Raw genomic sequence first — 16102 nt, 5'->3', positions numbered from 1 at the left:
TTATATCTATAACTATCTGTACTCTGTCTCTTTAAAGACTTTACTTTTACTTTTTTCTTTTTAAACCATTAACTTTATTCTCTATATTCTTTTTCTTCTCTCTCCCAAGCCAATGTACATTCATCCAACAGTGTGATTCATTTAGTGGTCTGAATCTGTCCTATTGTGAATCTGCAATTTTTTACTATCCAGGAGCACTTTTGATTTACGCCTTTAAATCACTAGGCGCTTAAGAATCTAAGCTGTGACATTTCTAGGTTAACTTTTTGCTTTTTGAGCGTACATCTTTGACCAGGCTGTCTTTGAACTCTCAGAAATCCGCCTGTCTCTGCCTCCCAGGCATTGGGATTAAAGGTGTTTGCTACTACACCTTGAACTCACAGAGATCTGTTTGTCTCTGCCTTTTAGGCACTGGGATTAAAGGCGTGTGCTACCACACCTTGAAGTCACAGAGGTCTATCTCCCTCTGCCTCCCAAGTGTTGGGATTAAAGGTGTGTACCACGACACACAACAACTTTTTTTGTTTTTTGCTTTAAGAACTTCAACTTTCAGCTTGCATATATTTTTAACACACTTCAAACCATTCAGAAATTTTCATTGTCTTTGAATCTCTCTTTACTGTATATCGCTCTGTTTTTTGACCACATGAGTCTTTAATTTACCAAGCAATCTCAGTAGGACTAAAGGCGTGGCTTTGCGGGCTAGATGTAGCCCATTCCTTAGCTTTTCAGCCTCATGGCTGAGGTACTGGCTGTAGCCACATTTATAGCCACACCTCTATGGCGTTTCAAGATCCCTGCCAGCCAGCGAGCTACAACAGACAACACTCAAGTCCTCTTTCGGTAGCCGGCCCTCCTGCCTCAAATAGTCAGAGTTTGCCCTGACAGGATGGCCCAGAAAGCCGGCATTTTTAAACAGCACAGCTTTTTTCCTGCTACGGCTGAAAACCGAAAAGCATGTGTTCAGCTTTTCGTCAACACTGTTTAAGTGTTTCGTGGCAGGACCTCTTAATGAGCTGCAGGCTTTGCAGCTAACGCTGAGTCAGGAAGCCTCTCTTAGATGAGGTGCTTGCTTGCCTCTGGCAAGCAGAGTAGACCCAAGAAATTGCCATAAGAAACATGCTTTACTCTATTCTTTTCCAAGCTTTCTCAGGCTTTCTGTGGACTCAGTTAGCCCCACGTTGGGCGCCATTTGTAGTAATAGGCGCGGCAGGGCTGCGTCCCCAACCCCCAGCCGCCTGCCCGGCTAGTTTATGCCCCGAAATAATTACACGGACACTGTATTCATTTAAACACTGCTTGGTTCATTTCTACCTAGCATCTTCTTGGCTAACTCTCCCACCTGGACTAGCCCATTTCTTATCATCTGTATAGCACCAGTCTTACCGGGAAGATTCTAGCCTAAGTCCATCCTGGGTCAGAGCTTCATAGCGTGCGTCTTCCCTGGAGCAGGTAACATGGCGTCTCTCTCTGAAGCGTCTGCTCCGGAGAGGAGAGCTGTCGAGTCTGACCTCTCTTCCTCTTCCTCCCAGCATTTTGTTCTGTTTACTCCTCCCACCTATCTCCTAACCAATGAGAGCCAAGCAGTTTCTTTTAATTTAACCAATGACCTTCCTCCATCAATAGACAGCAGACAGAGCAGGGGAGCCAGGCTGGTTGCAGGCCACACTGGGTATGTGTGAGACTGCAGTGATGTGGCTGTATAGCTGGGTGACTTGGGCAATCAGGCAGCCTAGCAAACAGACCACGCTGAGGTAATCTGGGCAAATGCCCAGCTGGTATACCGGCTAGTTGGCCATGCAAGAGGATGCACTGGGAAACGGCTTGTGGAGCAGGCTGCAGTGAGTGGAGACAACTGGACTGAGAGACTTGGGAGGCCTGTGCAGATTGCCTGGGGAGCAGGGCTAGGATCTTCTGGGGTAGTCCCGCTGACAGAACAGGAGTCAGCTGCTGTGTTAGCATCAACTGGTCAGGTTGGCAGGGCAAGACAACGTGAGTGAGTGTAATTCTAGGCTGACAGACCAGGCAGACATAGTTACCAGGGTTGGTTAGAAGCCTGGAAGAATGTTGTGGAGATGTGCTGACTGATTTTTGTCAGGCTGACACAGACTCAAGTCATCTGAGAGAGGGAACCTCAACTAAGAAAATGCTTCCTCCATAAGATGGGTCTGTAGGCAGGCCTGTAGGCGTTTTCTGATTTCATGACTGATGGGGAAGACCACACATTGCGGATGGGGATAGTCCTGGGCTGGTGGGCCTGGGTTATATAAGAAAGCAGGCTGAGCAAGCCATGAGGAGCGAGCCAGGAAACAGCACCCCTCCATGGCCTCATGCTCTTGCCTCTAGATTCCCACTCGGTTTAAGTTCCTGCTTTGACTTGTAACTTGGAGTGTGTAAGTCAGATAAACCCTCTCCTCTCCAGGTTGGCTTTGGTCATGTTTCATCCCACCAAGAGGAACCAGAACCATGGTTAGTTGGGGAAATGGGCATGCGGCAGGTCAGGTGCAGCCCCGATGCCATGCAGCACTGGGTGGCATCACCATGTGTAGCCCATGGAGGAAGGCATGTCATGTCAGACGATGACCCGCACTGGTAGGACGGCCATATGTAAATTCTGACCCTGGCAGTAATGAGCTACACAACACCAAAATCAGCCCCTCAAGATACTGCTAGGGTGGCACTGGGCAGGAAGGTATGGACAACTGGGGACGCTGGGGTCAATAGACATCATCCCTTTGAACAGCAATATCCTTCCTCTCTCTGTCACGTGTTCTTACTCAAATACGCATACATCTCTCTTACTCTTGGTTCTGAGAGGAAGGTGACCACTCAGGAAATGTTTAGCTGACAGCAGGGTGACGATTTTCTCGGGGAGTATCGTCAGTCTACAGTGTAAAGACGGAGCAGAACTGTTTTCCTGGGTGGTTTTCTAGTGGACACATCTCAGTGGCAAAGATGGAACGGCATGATTTCCCAGGGCCGTGGAGCAGCACCAGCCAGCTGTGTGAGCAGCATCTACTGTGGTGGATCCTTCCCAACCAGTTGTCTGGAGCAAAGGCCCCAAACGTGCTGTTTCCTGAAAGCCAGCAAAGGAGACCTCTGCTCTCAAGGATAGGAAAGCCAGAGGGGGAGGGGGGGCTGCCATACACTGGCAATAAGGATCAGCTGAGAGTTAATTGCACCTAAGGCACCTGACATCCATTCTTAACAAGAGCCCCAGGAGCCTGGCAGTGGTGGTGCACACCTTTGATCCCAGCTAAGGTAGGTGAACCTTTGAGTTCAAGGCCAGCCTGGCCAACAGAGGGAGTTCAGGACAGCCAAGTCTGCCCGCCCTATCTAAAGAAAGAAAGAAAGAAAGAAAGAAAGAAAGAAAGAAAAAAGAAAACAAAAACAGCAAAAAACTGAGTCCAGGGAACCAGGCCACCTCTCAGAGGAACACGGGAGCAGGGAGCCGGGGCGGGCACTGGTGTATAGTGAACGTTGAATTAACCCAGGCTTTCTCGGAACACAAGCCCCGTGTCACCTGCAGTCTACAGCATCCACAGCACACACACTGTGCACATAAAGGACACTACTTCATCAGAACGTTTGATATTGGGGGCGATCAATATCATTAATATCATTAATAAGAGACAGATTATTTCTGGGGAAGAAAACCTTTTCCATTGAAATTCTGAGCCAGGATTTTCTGTTCACATAATCGGGACAAGTCATTTCCTACAGCAAAGGGCCGTCTGAGGATGTTGCCCAGCTCTCCTTAAAATGACTTTTTCGTGCTTCGTGCGGGCGGGTTAGGCTGTAAAAACACACTTTTCTGTGCAGGAACGGACGCCCCTGGGCTGGCTCTGCCGGGACCCAAGACTGACTCTTTGGCTTCGTTATCCCAGGTTTGGTAAGAGAGAAGGGCACAGGATGGCGCATGGTGTCCGCAGCACTTTGCCTGTGCCCCAGTTGCTCCTTGGAGACCTTCCCTGGGTCTCTCATGGCTCTCTGAGCTATAGTAGTCCCAGGAAAGGTAGCTCTCCCTTTAAATAGTGCTGGGTCCCGCCCTGGTGATGGTGGGGAAGAGCCTTTTTGTGGGAACATTTCCTGCACTTTGCCTCTTCTGTCGGGAGAAAGCCACTGTAGGAAGTGTTTGACATGCTTCCTGAACTGGTGTTCAGAAGGGGTCAGTGCCTTCCCCCGGCAGCGGCTGGGTGGGCTTTTCCCCATGACGCCCCTGGGTTGGACTGTCCTGTGCATGGCAGCTCTTCCCACTGGCCTGTAACGTCCCAGGCCTGGGAACCCCTGCCCCAAGCTCCTCCATTTTCCATGGAGCAAGCCACACTCTCTTGTCTGACCGGTGCCCTTCCAGGGGCCCCATGATGGCGTCTCAGGTGCAGCGACAGGTGCCCCGGACGCTCCCTCACGTCTTGAGCAAAGACCAGAACAAGGACCCGTGTCTGGCTGGCTCTGCCGCTGGCGGCTCACGGCTGACGGCGGCTCTCTTCCCGCTGGCTCTCCTCCTTCCACTCCCGCTGCTTGCCTCACCGCACCGCAGCGGCCCGCGGGTGTGTCTTCTCTTTCCCGTCCGGTTCTTCCGTTCCTTTTCTGGGGGATGGTGCGCGTCCCGTCCCCCAACGGGGGACGGGAAGTGCCCAGCATCGGCATCCCGCCGCCCTCTCGCCAAGGCTCCAGGGCCCGCATATTCATCTGAGGCAGGGAGCTTGTCACATGGGGGCCCTAGAGCTTGGATGGGCAGCCTGCTTTCTGGTTTATATTTCCCTTCCTGATACCTGACGATTACAGTCAGATGTCTGGCTTTCCTGACACAAGCCCCGTGTCACCTGCAGTCTACAGCATCCACAGCACACACACTGCACACAAAGGACACTACTTCATCAGAACGTTTATTGGGGGCTATCAATACCATTAATAAGAGACAGATTATTTATTTCTGGGGAAGAAAACCTTTTCTCCGGGTCGCGCGTGTGTTGTGCGGTCCTTGAGAGAGAGGTCGAGAAAGGGGGACGGGCTATGAAGCAAGTTCTCTGGTTGCAGGCAATGAACTGGCCTGCCTTCAAGTTCCTGCCTTGATTTCCCTCCCCAGCTGACTGTGATCTGGATTTATAGGCTGAAATGTGTTGTTCTTATTTTCGCTGGCTTTCTTGTCTGCGGGGTTAAAGGGTAAAGACGTTACCGCGGGGAAAGGAGACACAGACACGCGGTGGTCCCACGTGGGTGCACTTTAATGGGGGAAGGGTAACGGCGGGTAGGTACAGGTGTGCAGAGACAACAGGAGAGGCGGGGGGGGGGGGGGGGGGGGGGGGGATGGGGGGGGTGGGGAGGGTGGTCATGGCGACCCTACCCTTTTAACGAGGAATGCAAACGCTTCTAGGAATGTGTCCGTAGTCCAGGGGAACGCTGGGAGCTGTAGTTCCGCAAAGGAACAACAAAATGAAATTTGTTCCTTAAAGATACTTTTGGTTGTGGTGTTCATAACGGCAACAGAATAAGGACAAGCAGTACACATAGAAAGAGGGCACTAGGCCCCCGCGGGGTGCGGACCCCAGAGCCTGTGTGCCTATTCCCTTTGCTCTGTCCTTGGCTACCAAAGAGGCAGCAGCCTCTTCCCACGCCTCCAGTTTACACACTTATCCCTTTGGGTATCCCTGCCATGACAAGAATAGGCTGTGCTAAGTTCCTGGGATGCATTGACCTTGGGGTGGGGATGGGCCTTGAGAGGAAGGGGAGATTGTTACCTTTGCACAACAGACAGCAGCTTCCGCCTCTCCTGGGTTTCTCTGTAAGATTCTAAATTCTGGAAAGTATCGGGTGTGGGTTGGATGGAAGAAGAGACGGAGACATGAGCATCACACAGTTCCTCTGAGGGAAACACCTAGGCTATTGCAGTCTGAACTCATCGAGAGCAGACACGGCGGAGCTGGCACCCACAATGCTAGCGACGCTCAGCTGGGTCGCTTTGTTTACAAGGTCCCTTTGCGGGCATCATCTCACTGTGTACACCGCAGAAGCTCACAAGTCTGAGCCCCACGTGTGAAGCATGCGCATGATAGGAGGCAGGAACTGTGCCTCTGAAGCAAACTGAAGTCTTCCCTGGACTCCCCCTGTGCTCACTGTGTGGGCAGCGCCCACTGCCCAGGTCAGGCATCACTGCTTTGTGCCCGTGGGGGAGCAGAGCAGGACGCATGGCTGGTTCTCAGTCTCCTCGGAGGGAGACAGTGTGTCTAGTAAATTATACCCCCAGATCATGGACCCAGGCTCTCGTGGAAATGACAGTAAGGGAAGATGGGGGTGATACAACCCTAGAGGTAAGAGCCTACCTTTAAATGATGTTCTTCTTTTCCTAGCTTCTCCCTGTTGCTGTGAACAAAAAGAAAAATGATTTTTTTCTGTTGTTTTTCCTAGAATGCCCAAGAATCCATTAACCAAGAATATTGTAACTTCCAGTCAAGTAAGACTGATTCTAATTTTTTAAAGAACTCACTCTGAAAGACCCTACAGACCCCCCCCCCCAAAACCCCAGCTAACATGCTCCGGTGAGAACGCCCGGTTTGTTAAAAGATTTTCAGGGCCTGCAGCTAGCCGGCTCTCATGAGAACATCCTGTTCGCTTGAGACCCTCAGGACCCTCTCAGGACCTGCAGCTAGCCGGCTCTCATGAGAACATCCCGTTTGCTTAGGGAAACAGGATGCCTATAGTCAGCACATGTGCCCAACTTAGAATATCAGCAGTTCACAAAAGAAACAATTCCCCCTATGAAAGATCCCAGCTTAGCTGCTGTAACGTCATTTCACAAGGCTTTTGACGAACAAATGTAAGTGCAGAGTGAGGTCAGGGCCCCTGGCTGCAAAGCAGGATATCTATAGAATAGGACAGGACATCTATATAACAGGAAATCTGTTGCCATACATCTGTGCTGGGAAAGGAAAAACCAAAAGAGGAACAGAATATCTGTTCCCATACGTCTGTGCTGGGAAAGGAAAAACCACCTTTGCCCCTTGTCTCATTCCAACCGACCACTAACCACGCATCTGCTTCTGTAATCTGCTTCTGCCGCCCTCTTTCCTATAAAAAGACCTCCCCCAGTCTGCAGGCGCGCAAGTCCTCCAAAAGACTTTGCTACCCGCAGGTACCTGTGTTTACTCAATAAACCTCTTGCTAATTGCATCCTGTGGTCTGGACTCGGAGTGTCCTGGTTCTGGGGACTTCATTGGAGGAAAAGGTCCTCTCTGAGGGTCTTTCAACTCTATAGACCAGCCTGGCCTCAAACTCACAGAGATCTGCCTGCCTCTGCTTCCCGAGTGCTGGGATTAAAGGTGTGCACCACCACTGCCTGGTTCCAACTTTTATTATTTATTTTCACTAATGAGAGAAGACTATCAGTTCTTCCTTCTTCGAGAAACCAAAAGAGGATTTTTGTCTGCAAGAGTTGCAGCTGGGGATATCAGTACGAAGTCCCATGTTGAGCAGCACAGACTGAGACCCTCTCAGATTCTTTGTCCTGGGGATAGGTCTCAGGCTCCAGGTTCTGCTCAGAGGTCACATGTGGCCACTACTTGTCTCCGGCAGCACAACTTGGAAGTGAAGGTGAAAGAGCTGAAGGGGCATTGGACGGGGGATAGGGCCTGGGCGCAAGTGTCAGGAGACACAGTTCTCCTTCAGAAAACCTGACATCTGGAACTAAGCCAGGAAGACCAGGATGGGTGCTTAACGCTGAACCATGAACACCCAGGGAGGTAGGCTATGGTTTCTCATGGAAACTTGAATTCCTCCCACCCCAGGGTCGGTGCTTTCCCGTGGGTCCTAGCTCAGGCACTGCCCCAGGCAGCCACTCTCCTTCAACAATAGGGGAGTAGAATGACAAAGGAAGACACCCACCTAGGAGCTCACCCCCCCCCATGAGCTCACCACACCCCCCTAGGAGCTTACCACACCCCCTAGGAGCTCACCACATCCCCCTAGGAGCTCACCCCCCCATGAGCTCACCACACCCCCTAGGAGCTCACCACACCCCCCCTAGGAGCTCACCACAGCCCCTTTGGAGCTCACCACACCCCCTAGGAGCTCACCACATCCCCCTAGGAGCTCACCAAACCCCCCAGGAGCTCACCACATCCCCCTAGGAGCTCACCACACCCCCCAGGAGTTCACCACACCCCCCAGGAGCTCACCACATCCCCCTAGGAGCTCACCCCCCCCCATGAGCTCACCACACCCCCCATGAGCTCACCACACCCCCCCTAGGAGCTCACCACACCCCCTTTGGAGCTCACCACACCCCCTAGGAGCTCACCACACCCCCCAGGAGCTCACCACACCCCCCAGGAGCTCACCACATCCCCCTAGGAGCTCACCACACCCCCCAGGAGCTCACCAAACCCCACACTGCCTCACCTTTCTGACAGCTGGATTGCTCCGTGTGGGTAAGGATGGTTTCAGCAGCAGGTACCTCAGGAACAAAAGCAGCACCCCTACTGCACTCAGAAAGATGAACTTGGGGTAAGTGTCCTGGAAGGCTGACGGTAAATGTCCAAGCCTCAACCATGGCTCAGTAGTGCTATTCAGAAAGGAGAGGACCTTCTCCATCCTGTGACTCACAGGCTGCCAAAGCAGCTGAGAGCTGAGGCTGCCTGGGCCTTGCTGTAGTCAGGTCTGCATCACAGAGCAGGGCAGAGTCATAGAGGGTTTGTGAGGGCAGGAGGGAGGGTGAGCCCTCAGCCCCACCCTGCTCCCCTGCCCACCCCGTTCCCCACCCTGACCCCCAGCCCAGCAGAGCCCTCTGCCCCAGCTTTTTGCTTCATTCACACCCAGCTTTCCTCACAGTTTCTTTCTTCTGTGACCAGGATGTCACCTCAGTCCCCTTTACTGCTTGCAGCTCTTGAGCTGGACCCTTGCAATTCTCCTGCCTGGAGAACAGACGTGGCATCTTCCTGGAAGTGTTTGCTGGGGGTTAGTCTGTCTCTCCAGGACCAATGTCCTTCAGCATATCATATCTACAGGATCATTTTCTCTCATCAAATGAGCTACAAGATAAAATTTCCTTCCCACACCTTTACTTTCTGAATGCCCAATGACTGACTTTTGTGTTTGAGTCAACTTGACACAACTCCCTTTGTGTCTTCTGAGGGACAGACTAAAATCATAATGCTATCATAAATATAGGATGTATATAATTAAAGCTTCAAGCTTCCTTCTGTGTATGATTATACAGGTTTTTTTTTCTTTTTGGTGGTGATGTAGTAAGAAAACCAGATCAGGAAGGAGAAGGGCTAGGCATAGAATGGGGGAGAGGAGCTTGGTGGTATAGGATAAACTCGGCCAGTGAAGTTTGGGGATTGGCTTTCCTGGAAGGTTAGACAGAGGCTCAGTGGGATGGAGGATGGGATGCAGGTGAGGTGAGGTTCTCAGTGTGAACTGGTGGGCAGATTGGGGCAAGTAGGGTAGCAGGTCAGGCTAGTGCCCACTGTGGGACACACTAAAGTGTGTCAGGGAACATGGGACCACTGTGAGCTTGGGCATAGCGGGAGCCCCCTGCCCATTCGGTAGGAGCACATACAGACAGAGATGAGGGCAGAAAAGGAGCTGAATGTGGCCTGGCCATGGTGGGATGGGGTGGTCTGTGGAAGCAGGTGCCCTAGTGGCTCTATTGTGACGTTGGGAAAGGGAAGGTTGGTGGGCCGTGCGACATCATAATGAAGGGACTTGGAGGAGAGCTCCATGGGGGACTGAGCTGAGGGGCGAATAGGAGACAGGCTAGTGGTAGCAGACCAGGGTGAGCTGGGGAAGCTGGCTGGCTGGCAGCTCAGGAGATGGGGAGCAGTGGAGGCTGGGTGAGCTGGGAAGCACAAACCGCTGGGGGCATCTTGGGAAGGGGGCGATAGGATCATGTGAGCCTGATGTGGGAGTGTCATATATCAATCTGTTGATTTCATTGGCTAAGCAATAAAGAAACTGCTAGGCCCATTGGATAGGCCCACCCTTAGGTGGGTGGAGTAAACAGAACAGAATGCCGGGAGGAAGAGGAAGTGAGGTCAGACTCGATAGCTCTCCTCTCTGGAGCAGACGCCTCAGAGAGACGCCAAGCCCCAGCTCCGACCCAGAATGGACTTAGGCTAGAATATTCCCGGTAAGACCGGTGCTCACAGATTATTAGAGATGGGTTGATCGGGACGTGAGAATTAGCCTGTAAGGGCTAGAGCTAAAGGGCCAGGCAGTGTTTAAATGAATACAGTTTGTGTGTTGTTATTTCGGGCATAAGCTAGCCGAGCAGGTGGCTGGGGTGTTGGGGACGCAGCCCCGCCGCTCCTTATTACTACATGAGCCTGGACAACAGACAGACTCACCGATCACAGATGAGCCAACAGGGTGCACTGGGATGACTGAGAGCAGTGTGCAGCTTTGGACTAAGCTAGTCAGGCTGCTGTGGGATCGGGCAGGCTAGGCAGCTGAGCTCATTGAGTCTGGGAACACACCAGGCTGGGTGGACGGGGGGGGGGGGGGGATCTTTCAGGGCAGGCAGGGTGGCCACAAATGTCTGGTCGGTATGGTGGCATGTAGGGGCTGCAGTTAGGTGAGATTATTAATGCCTTTTCTCTCCCAACAGCCTGCACAGCGCTTTCCTATTTAGAAAATCCTTCCCTACGCCTCTGCTTTGTAGTGTATGCCTTTACTTTTTCCTCCAGCGGTTTCAGAATTTTGGGTCTTATACTGAGATTCTGTTTCTTTTCTTTTTTCTTTCTTTCTTTCTTTCTTTCTTTCTTTCTTTCTTTCTTTCTTTCTTTCTTTCTTTCTTTCTTTGTTTTTTTTAAGACAGGGTTTCTCCATGTTGCTCTGGCTGCCCTGAAACTCACTCTGTAGACCAGGCTGGCCTCGAACTCACAGAGGTCCACCTGCTGCTGCCTCCCAAGTGCTGGAATGGGATTAAAGGCATGCGCAATCACTGCCTGGCATGTTGAGATTCTCTTTTTTTTTTCTTTTCCATATTTTTTTTAATTAAAAAATTTACTAGCTGGGTGGTGGTGGCGCATGCCTTTAATCCCAGCACTCAGGAGGCAGAAGCAGGTGGATCTCTGTGAATCTGAGGCCAGCCTGGTCTACAAAAGCTAGTTCCAGGACAGGCTTCAAAACCACAGAGAAATCCTGTCTTGAAAAACCAAAAAAAAAAAAATTTACTTTTCATTTTACATACCAACACCAGTTCCTCCTCCCTCCCCCTTCTCTCGCCCTCCACCTCTCCTTCCTAACCCCCATCCACTCCTCAGAGGGAGTAAGGCCTTTCTTGGAGAGTCAACAAGGTCTGGGACACCAACTTGAGGCAGGAACAAGCCCCTTCCCCTCCACCCCCAGTATCAAGGCTGAGCAAGATTTTCTACCATAAGAAATGGGCTCAAAAAAAGCCAGTTCATGCACTGGGATAGGTCCTGGTGCAACTGCCAGCTCTGCCCCTCCCCCATACAACAGATCAAGCCACATAACTGTCACCCATAATCAGAGGGTATAGTTCGATCCTCTGCAGGCTCCCCATCTGTCAGTCCAGAGTCTGTGAGCTCCCACAAGTTCGGGTCAGCTGTCTCTGTGGTTTTCCCATCATGCTCTTGATCCCCCCACTTGTTCATATGGCCCCTCCTCCCTCTCTTCAACCGGACTCTGGGACTGCAGATCTCTGTGTCTGCTTCCATCAGTTACTGGATGAAGGTTCTATGATGCCAATTCTTGATGCCTTTGCAGTTCAGTGGCATGCAGGGTGACAGCTGAGGACCTAGTCTCATGTGGAGACTGTCATTCTCTGAGTGTTTCTCATACCCAGTTTTTTCGTTTGTTTTTTGTTTTGTTTTAATGTGGGCTCAGGGATTGAACTTGGGCCCTCGTAGTTGAGCAGTGAACCCCTTCCCAACCAGCTCATCTCCCAGCCCCCAGGTTTTTAAATTAGTATTTTTGATCCCTATTCCGTGTATTCAGTCCTAAGTCAGGGCACCCCTTCAGTGACGAAGGTTACACCTTTTAAAGGATTATGAACTCAAAGAACTTCTTGTAGTGTTTGGGGGATGTGTGTGTGTGTGTGTGTGTGTGTGTGTGCATGTGTGTGTATGGGCACATGTGTGTTCAGGTATATGCATGCTGAGAGTCAGAGGTTAATATTTTTGTCTTCTATTACTTTCCATTTTAAAAATTAAATGTTTTATTTAATATTCATACATATATACAATGTGTTTGAATCTTATCCACCCTCCATCTTCTCCAACTTCATCCTCGTGCTCTCTCTCTCTCTCCCCTCCCTCCCTTCCTCCCTCCTCTCCCTCTCTCTATCTCCTCTCTCTCTCCCTCTCCTTCCCTCCTTTCTCCCTCCCTCCTTCCCTTTCTCTCTCTCTCTCTCTCTCTCTCTCTCTCTCTCTCTCTCTCTCTCTCTCCTCTCCCTCTCTCTCCCTTCTCTATCATCAGCTGTCATTGGCTCCCGAGTGCCTCCTCATCCATGATGGGTTTTGATTGGTTGATCTTGTGCACACAGTCACAGCCATTGGGAGCTCAACTGTGCTGTCTCGCCCGGCAAATGTTCTCTGCTCCCTCTGACTTTCTGCTCCTCTTTTAAAATGATCTCTGAGCCTTGGTGGGGAGGGCTGTGCTAAACTCCCCGCAGTCTTGTGTTCTTTGCATGTTGGTCAGTCCTACCTCATTTGTTGTTGTTTTGGGACAGGGATGCACTGTGTAGCTCTGGCTGTCCTAAAATTCACTATGTAGCCCAGGATGGCCCTCTACCTCATTTTTTGAGACAGTCTCTCTCCCTGAACCTGGAGCTCACCAGTTTGGATGATGTTCAGCACACGCTGGGGTCACAGGCACACGCGATTGCACCCAGCTGTTTATGTGGGCTCTGGGAATCTGAATTCAGATCTCTAGGCTTACATGGCAAGCATGCTACAGATTGAACACATGGGTGACCATAAGACATAAGGCCATCGAGAGAGTTTAGTTTGTTTCCATCTGATTAGCAGTTGCCTGATGTCACCTCATCCAGAATTCCCTTGGGGCAGAGAGACAGGCACAAGGAAGACTTTCCTCAGCAACACAGGAGGCAAACTCTGGTGTGCAATCTTGTCACTGCCCAGGGGTTTTACATTTGTCTTGGACACCAGGTGGCACAAGCCTCCCGCCTTATTCTCAGGCTTTTTCAGGTACTCCGCTCAGCAGGCTTGTCCTTCAAACAGTTTATGGGCTATTACCTTTTGGATCCAAATTATTCATTTCTATATAGGAGGACTCTCCACTCCCGGCTTTCTGGCCTTTGTAAACTTAATGCAGAGGTATCCTCTGTCCCTCAGGATAATGCTTGTGAAGTCAGGAAGAGGGCACATTTCAAAGCTCTGAAGAGACGGGATGAGGTATACTCATGAAAGCTCATCTGAATTAAACCTTGGACTAAAACTAGCAGTATGTAGTTCTCTAAGTTGAACTAAACCTTAAGTCTCCATGTTAAATGCAGGACAATCCAACACTGGCTGTTCCCGGACCCTTAATTAATGTCTCAGGCCATGATTGGACAAATGTATTGCCTTTTTTTTCTCCAGCTTCCAACACAATGGGGCCCCATGGCTATCCGTCTTGCAAGTATTGTTTGATCCCACAACACATCTTGCTGCTTCCTATAGGTGATCTACACAGGACCTACACCTAATCTATAACAGAGCCCATCTTTATATACTAGCTTCAAATCACTAGCCTCACTGCCAGCGCTAAGGAGTGCTTCTTCTGCCAGCTGGGATCTGCTGGAACTCCAACCCTTCATCCCCCGGGACCTTCAGATGCATTAGAACCACTGGGGGGAACTGGGGAGCCCTGTATACTGTGCACCTCAACGCTTCTGCTGGGACGTGAAAGCCACAGATAACCTCTGAGATGGAGAGTGAAAAGTTCTCTAGGTGGCAGAAGTGGACAGCTACCTTGGTTCGCTTTGGAGTCCACACTGCGGGAAGAAGAAACATCCGGCTGGCCACAAGTAAACATTACCGGAAATTATATAAGTGGCGCAGGGCTCGAAGGAGGGGGTTTTCCTCTGTCAGCTTGAATACAACCTCCCTGTCACAGTGAAGTCTAGGGCATGGCAGATCATCAGATGGGCATCTCTGAAGATGATTCAGATAGTGTACTTCCTAGTTGTTCTGTGAGTGAGGGTGGTGTCTCATTGCGACCTCTGGTGTTTTCCTGAATGGCAACAAGTAGCTGTGTTTTAAGATCAGCTTGCTTCAGGCATGCGAAAAGCATCCCAGAGTTGGCGGCACAGGCCCTAGAATCCCCTGGAGATGCCTTCCCGCCAGCGGTGAGACCCCTCTCTGGTGTTCACACCATGTCCGTGATCTCTGAGGTGATGGGCACACCACACTGAATATAGTAGTAACAGAAGCTAAGCCGTGTTGACTGCTCTGCTCCTATCGGCTTGGCCATCTGCGCAGAAGGGCTTTGCCATTTAGTCCTGTGTCTGCCATATAGAGATGGTTGGGGTTTGAATGAGCCTGCCAAGTACCTGCTGCCTGCTTCCTAGTGGGTGTGCTGGTGGCAGTGGGACACCAGGTGGCGCTATGAGCTACTTTACCCTTTCCTACATCCACAGAGCAACTCCGGGACCCACGGCACTTGTGTTTAAACACGTAGACATTGCTGACGTATACGTGGGTGAGGATGAGGGTTCCCTGTCACTGGTAACAGAGTTTCCAAGAAGAGCATAAAGTGATGAAAACAATTCTACAAAGGTGCCAACAATCCTGCCTCTGGTATCCACACGCGTGTGTCACGCCATTCCATCATGCGTCAGACAAATCTCAGATTTGCTTCTAGCTGGCACGGCAGTGGGAAAGGTTAGCACATCACCTGCATTTCCAGCGTGTAACAAATGGGCATTTCTGCGCATCTAGTAACACACTGACATTTCCATTGTGCTAGCAAAAATCTTCCCTGACCTGGCTTTGATGAAGCAAACTGCCACACGGGGTCCACCCACCTGCCAGGAAGAGGAGGGCTTCAGCCAACAGGTGGCATACGATGGCTTACAATCGACAGCCTCAGCCAGGTGGCCTCGAGGAACCGAACCTGCCAGCAGTTACAGAGCAGACATGGAAATGGGTTGTTCCCGGGTCAAGCGGTTCCAATTCCACCAATGTCAAAGACCCCAAGGCAGAGAATGCAGGTAGAAGTGGCCTGGACTCTCGATTCACAGAGACTCGGGCAATAAATTAGGTTCCTAACCATTGAAATTTAAAGTACCTGTAACACCAATAGGTGATCAATACATTCTGGAATCTCTGTGACTTTGGGTGAGAAGCAGAGCTGCCCTGAGGAAGGTGAGAAGAGATCCATCCTCCAAGAGTAACACAGAGTCAGGCAGCACCCTCAGGCTGTCTGCTTGCTGGAAGAGGCCTCATGGCGAAGCAACAGCACCCTGGGCTGGACAGTCCACCTTGTCCTCCGGGGGTCAGGACTGTCACACAGGAGTTGTTGAGAGGATGAGGGAGTGGTGCTCCCTCCTGTTTTCTTTTTCTCCTTCCAATTCTGAGTTTTTGACTCTCCTCAAAACTAGTTTTCTTTATTCTCAAATACTGTGTGTCTGTGCAGGCCCTTTTTTTGGAAGCCAGCATCCTAGAGCATTCTCTGGAGTGGGGAAGGCTCTTCTTCCATGTGTCAAGATACGTCCTCTTCAAGTGAAGAATAGGAACATTGTCATTGCCAGGGAGAGCAGCATGCCACCATAAAAGCTAGTTCCTGGACCCTGAGCTGGCCCCAAAGCACACAATCTATGAACACACACCTCACACAGGGACCATGACAGTCTGCGGACACACACCTCACACAGGGACCATGACAGTCTGCGGACACACACCTCACACTGGGACCATGACAGTCTGCGGACACACACCTCACACAGGGACCATGACAGTCTGTGGACACACACCTCACACAGGGACCATGACAGTCTACGGACACACACCTCACACAGGGACCATGACAGTCTTTGGACACACACCTCACACAGGGACCATGACAGTCTACGGACATACACCTCACACAGGGACCATGACAGTCTACAGACACACACTCACACAGGGACCATGAC

The sequence above is a fragment of the Microtus pennsylvanicus genome, chromosome 4 (genome assembly GCF_037038515.1).
Source record: "Microtus pennsylvanicus isolate mMicPen1 chromosome 4, mMicPen1.hap1, whole genome shotgun sequence".
NCBI lineage: Eukaryota > Metazoa > Chordata > Mammalia > Rodentia > Cricetidae > Microtus > Microtus pennsylvanicus.
This window is presented reverse-complemented; position numbering follows the sequence as displayed.